Here is a 6,000-nt window from a genome sequence, read left to right on the forward strand (position 1 = left end):
TTACGGTTTTTCAAGTCTATGATTTCTGGAAAGGTACAAGGGTTTCCAATTGCTTTTTGTGCTTTTTGGAAATTGGTTCTTGCTGGTTGGAATTTAGTGCAATCATTGAATACATGTTGCAGGTCTTCTACTGTGTGAAAGTGGTAGCAGTTTATATTTACAGGTTTGGGGCCTATGTATTTTCCAAAACTTTCTGCTAATTTGGTTTTACCTGTCATTATTTGGTTAATTATTTTTTGATTAACATTGTTACATTTGGGTGGCTTAATGGACCTGTTAACTGTTGTTAGGATGGAGTGAAGTTTCCTACCTTTAGGGGTGGAATTCCAGTGTACCTGCCATTTTTGATTGATATATGTTTTTATGAAGCATTGAGCTTCTGTGATGCTGTATCTAAGTGTGGTTTTAACTTAACTTACTTTTTGAGACTTTATCTGCCTGTTCATTGCCAGGGATTCCTATATGTGATGGCACCAATATGAACTCGACTATTTATTCCCATGTACGATAATGATGAAAATAAATTTAAGTCGCCTATGCACTGAGTGCTTTCGCGATTGGTTAAGATTTTCCAGATTTAAGAATGTCGAGATTTTCAATTAGTCGGACTGTAGGAATGGTGACACTACAGTCTTTGTTTATGTGTGAGTGTCACACTTCTTGATTAGTCTGTCTGGACGAGGCAAGGTGGAAAGGAATCCAGGAACGGCGCTCAAACCCAAATAAACAATTCCAATCCTCCGCCAACTAATAAGCGTTTTACTGAGTTAAATTAGTGTTCCCAATCATATTTAATACCAGATATTCACAACTAAATGAAAGAAGTAATGAACTCAGCTCTCAATTAGATTTAATCTCTCATGTTTAGATCAGAATTCAATCCGAGTTTTCAACTACCAATCAAATTTGAGTTTATACATTGGACACTATCAAGTTCGAAAACAAGCCAAATAATTCAACCTCCAATCAGATGCAGACTTTCATAATCACTACGTTCGAGTTAGCCCAAGTAGAAAAAGGTTTTAACTTCCAATCAAGTTCGAGTTTACATGCCTGACACAACCAAGGTAGAAAACCAACTAAAGAATTCAACTACCAATCAAATTTGGGTTTACATACCTGCCACCACTAAGTAAGAGTACGATCCGAAAAATTCAACTGCCAATCAGATTTAGTTTTACAACTACATACACCGAGCGTATCACACTAACAGCCCTAAAATGCCAGGACTTATTTCATTTCAAATCAAGTCCAGTTTTACTAGTGGACAATAAATAAATCCAATAATGTGTAAGCCACCTGTGCAATTCTGTCAAATTGTTCGAGTTTCGGAATTTTCCTACATCTTATCTGTTCCAAAGAATTCTAGTAAATAGTGTACGTTGTAATTGCCCTAAAAATTTGTGCTAATTATTATGTCTAAGCGACTTAGATTCTTTTTATAGTCATTGTTAGGTGTAGTAAGTTGTTAATTTTGAAGCGGTGGAGAAAACGATCAAATTAGTTTTGTGGTTTTATCGAATCGGGATTCCAAGCCAAAGTGGAATCTCTTAGATATTAGGCAATTTTTCTTTTAGCCCTAAGAAGGGCTTTTATGATTTAGGTCGGCAGCCTGAAGGTGTTGCGGTGATTCCCGAAGTCCCATGTATCTACTGCCGTGTATGTTGATCTTCGTATGTTTCATTGGGAAATGCCTCTTACCATATATTGTTGTTAACGCAGTGTCATAAACCACAAGGATAGTGAGATACGTTTCCTGATAAGCCTTAGAGTAATGTTGCGATAGGATACGTTGCGCAAAGAGCCATTGTTGTGTATTGGGTCTTCTCTTCGGTTTAAGTGACCTCCAGGCCATATACTTTATCGAACTGATACAGTTCTTGGTCTTTTGGGGGTCACTTAAAGTTTCCTTTAAACCCAATTCCTCATATCGTTGCTCATTCGTGACCCCTTCTTCATTTTCCTCGTCAGTGCTTTTTTCTTCCAGTGTTGTTGTTGTTAGCTCTCCTGAGTTCTTCTCTTCTATATACGTTATGGTGGTAGCATCATTTTGCGGCTACGTCCGTTTGCGTTTCTGCACACTTCGTTTTCTTTTGCTGCCGATCGCTTGTCTGTGTAGATATAGCAATTATAACCACTGGGGGAGCCTGTGCCGGGTGTTGGTGTCCATGTATACTGCCTAAGCTATTAGCAGGAATATCAGAGTGGTTAGCTGCCTCTTTGTGGACAGGTTTCCTTCTCTGTTGCTATTTTTTTCTTTTGACTATACAGTAGTCTCCCTCATCTCCGACATGTAGGTCCTCACCTTCATTGTTAGAAATCCAGACCAGTAGTAGAGTTGTTGTTTTTTCTCCTGCTCTCAATCTCCAATTTGAAGCTTGTTTTTTGCCAAGAACTTTAATGGCTCTTTGTGCTGGAGCTGGTATGACTGCAATGGCTGGTAGAAAGCTTGGTGCCACGCCGTTCACTCTTTGTGTTGCGGTGTTTTCTTCCATAACTGTTGTGCTTCTGGCTTGTACAACGTGACTATTCCCAAACACATACTCTACTATCCACACAGAAAGGAAGGAGAGAAATACAAATCCAGAATCTACTGTCCACACAGAAAGGAGAGAAAACAAACCCAAAATATACTATTCACACACGGGAAGAGGAAAAACAACTCTCAAATATACTATCCACACAGAGGGAAGATAAAAAAATGTAATATACTATCCACATAAACGTGCTCAAACGCATACAAACACAATATCTACTATCCACTTAAACGTACGCGAACGCACGCAAACACACACTCTACTATCCACCAAAACGTACGCGAATGCATACAATCACACACACATACAACACATATCAGGAAAGGAGTGAGTGTTTATGATCACACTACTCCATATATACAACAATTGGCAATTTGAATAGGCTCTTTTCTAGAGATACGAGTAGCCCTGAGAAGGGCTGTTTTTTTAAAACTTCAGATGCACCAGCTTAATGTTGGCACCACCCAGGCTGGTCACCACGGATACATTGTCTGATCCAGGCCCTGCTCCCAATTAATGCGTGTGGTTATGAGCGCAGAAGGACGTTGATTTGCTTCACTATCCCCTTTCTCAGTTTGAAGGATAGTGAAGACTTGTTATTGTTGTTCTCTCTGTCTTCTATGCCGCACTTGGGGATGATCTAGCCTCCTGGCCTCCTGTAGACGCTGTACTGATTGTTATGGCTGTAGCTGTGGTTGACGTTGTTGTGGTGGTGCTGCTAATGGTTGCGGATGCGTCCTAACCTCAGGCTTCACCTCATGCAAAGGTCTCAGCATGAGGTAAGGCTGGATCCCTCTCTTCCTTTCCTTCTCCTCTTCGTTCCTTTCCTTCTCTTCTTCCTCCTCCTCTATCCTGGCACTTTCTGCTATGGCCTCCATAGCCAACTCATCTAAACGGCGCCAAGCATATTCCAGGTGCATCGGAAGCTCCAAGAGCTTGGTAATTCTGCTCATTTGTTCTTGACGTTGGTGAATCAACGTTGGGTAGCCAGACTGATTGATTACTTGAATTATAGACGTGTTCGTCCACCAAAGCATGTACGTCTGGTTAATTCCTACACAGCAGGATGTTAATTGTTCCTGGGCGAAGAAATCTGAGCCACATCCCTTAGGCATTAATACACTCAAAGAGTGTAGTTAATTTATCCTCAGGTCATGGGACCTTATGAAGACCCTAATGACCTGAAAGTAAGGCTGTACATAAGTGGGAATGGACCCACCACACACTCATGTTAAAGAAATTTCAGTCTGTTCTACTGAGATAACAGCTGTCAACCAAAGCAGAATGAGACGTCAGTCACGATTGGTCGCGACTATTTCGTCACATCGGGGCACCTGGTATTGTGAACGGGTGGACATTGTTCACATGTCCATCCAGGTACGAAATGTTAGAGAGAGGCAAGGAATGAATGGACCGGCAAGAGGCGCAAGCGCACAGAGCCCTGAAACGCCAGCTCGTACTTGTTTAAATCTAGTCCAGTTATTTCTAATGAACAAAAAAATAAATGTCAATAATGTGTAAGGCACCTATGCAATTTTTCAGATCAATATGTCAATAAATTTCATAATGATTCCTTTATAAAGTTAGAATTTAGTGTACAAAGTGTACATACAATTACTTAATAAATTCCAATCAGCTAAGTCAAAATGACTCGCGCATCGTTTTGTATCACGCATAAAATGAACCTGAAAAAATGTTGATGGCAATTACAAAAGGATCAAATTACAGTATTAAAATAGAGATATTATCAAAAACGATTTTCAAGCCAAAATCAAAACCGGATACATTCAGGCAATATGGCAGTCATTCTTGTTTTCTTCTCTGTAACTATTTTTCTGGAACTAAGGCATCATCCGGAAAATGAAAGGCTGGTGGCAACCCAACACTGGCTCGGGACCGCCTCGTGTCTAATGCCTTCACATTAAACTACCTCTGGTTACGCGAAATAATGGTCGTGTTTCACACACAAAGTTCTGGGTTTTAAAATGCCCTGATCGAAAAAATCTAATTAGTCTGCATTATTCCTGTAAGAATGAAACTATAAGAGACACCGAGAGTAAATTTGGAAGAAATTCTCTCGTAAAAACAGTTATCAAAGGGGCCGGATGTCTGGAAAGTCAACGGACACAATTCTGACGGTATTAGCGAACAAAGTTTAAAGCACGAGGTATCTGCCTCAATTTCATGTAATTTGTTGATACCAATATTATGACTTGCATGAATTTATTTGCTTATATTTGCATGAATTTATTTGTTTAAATTCGTATATCAATTTTCTTGATATGAGTATAACTGTGAGTTCATCTGAATTAGTACAATAACCTTTTTTATATAAGCTTTACGAATTGGTTGAAGTTGTCGTCTTGTTTGTATAGGAATTGGGTATTCTAAGATTTCATGCACTACTTTAATTGATTTGAGTTACGAGAATCCGTTTGTATTCACCGATCTTAGATGATTTCATGTATGATAAAGACTTGAATGTGTGTATTACCTGAAAATAGCGTAGTTAATGAATTTCATTCATACATTTGTGTAGTTGAGACAAGAATGGAACTGTTATGTCTCGTGTGCTATTAATGTGAGTCAGGATCGAAAAGCCATTAGGACGTACACTAATCTTATGCAACTAGACTTGTTTATGGTCTGCCATGTTTAGCTGACCAGATAGCCTTGGTATCTGTCTGAATTCCGATAAAACGATATCTGACCATAACGAGAGGGGAGTAATGATCGATTCCCAGTAGAATAACCGACAGAAAATTTATGTTGCTTCTCTGTTTATTTTAAAAAGAGAAATAGCTCCACTGACATATACAGTGACGTATCCACTGAACTATCCAGGTACATACTGATACAAGTATCTACGTATCTACTTGCTTGCGTATCCACCTACGCACACAAAGTTTGAGGGCAGGAAAGAGACGAGACAGTAGGGAGGTTGGAGGAAAAAAACAAAAGAGCGGAAGGACCCAGAGGAACAACTACCGTGACGTTGGAGTAAACCGGAAATTCACAGGTTATGAAGTTGTACAAGGCAAACAGATCGGCTATTTATTTAAATATATTTGTGTTTGAAATATGGTGAAAAATTTATTTAAAAAAGAAATGTATCTTCTTATTGTAATGTGTCATCACAATTGTTGATGTAATTGATCTTTTTTATTAAAAAATTCATATACGGGGTCTCGTGTCATTCTGTTCTATGTATCTGCTCAGATCTCTATTTTCTTCCACCTATAAGTCCCACACTTTATATTAATATTTACTCGATCCGGACAATAACACCGAGGGCTATCATCTCCTAGATAACGAGATCCGAATAAAGCGGACATCTTGTAAGACGGTACAATCCGCCAATTAACCCGGCCCCACAAGGTGGGTTACACTTTCACTCCTAGCCTTTTATTTTTTAACGGTTTTGGCGTTTAAGGTGACATTTTTCAGCAATATATGAATCATT

The 6,000-nt window shown here is 39.1% G+C and overlaps 1 long non-coding RNA gene across 1 annotated transcript in view; it reads left to right on the top strand.

The window, feature by feature from the left end:
- Window positions 1–5,718, top strand: part of LOC149800864 (uncharacterized) — a 33,065-nt gene extending 27,347 nt beyond the window's left edge. Inside the window, exon 2 of the long non-coding RNA XR_016420427.1 lies at window positions 5,332–5,718. This is a non-coding gene — a long non-coding RNA (uncharacterized LOC149800864). The remainder of the gene's footprint in view (window positions 1–5,331) is intronic.
- The last annotated feature ends 282 nt before the right edge of the window (window positions 5,719–6,000 follow it).

Source organism: Sinohyriopsis cumingii, chromosome 4 (genome assembly GCF_028554795.1).
Source record: "Sinohyriopsis cumingii isolate HCF-2022 chromosome 4, ASM2855479v2, whole genome shotgun sequence".
Lineage (NCBI taxonomy): Eukaryota > Metazoa > Mollusca > Bivalvia > Unionida > Unionidae > Sinohyriopsis > Sinohyriopsis cumingii.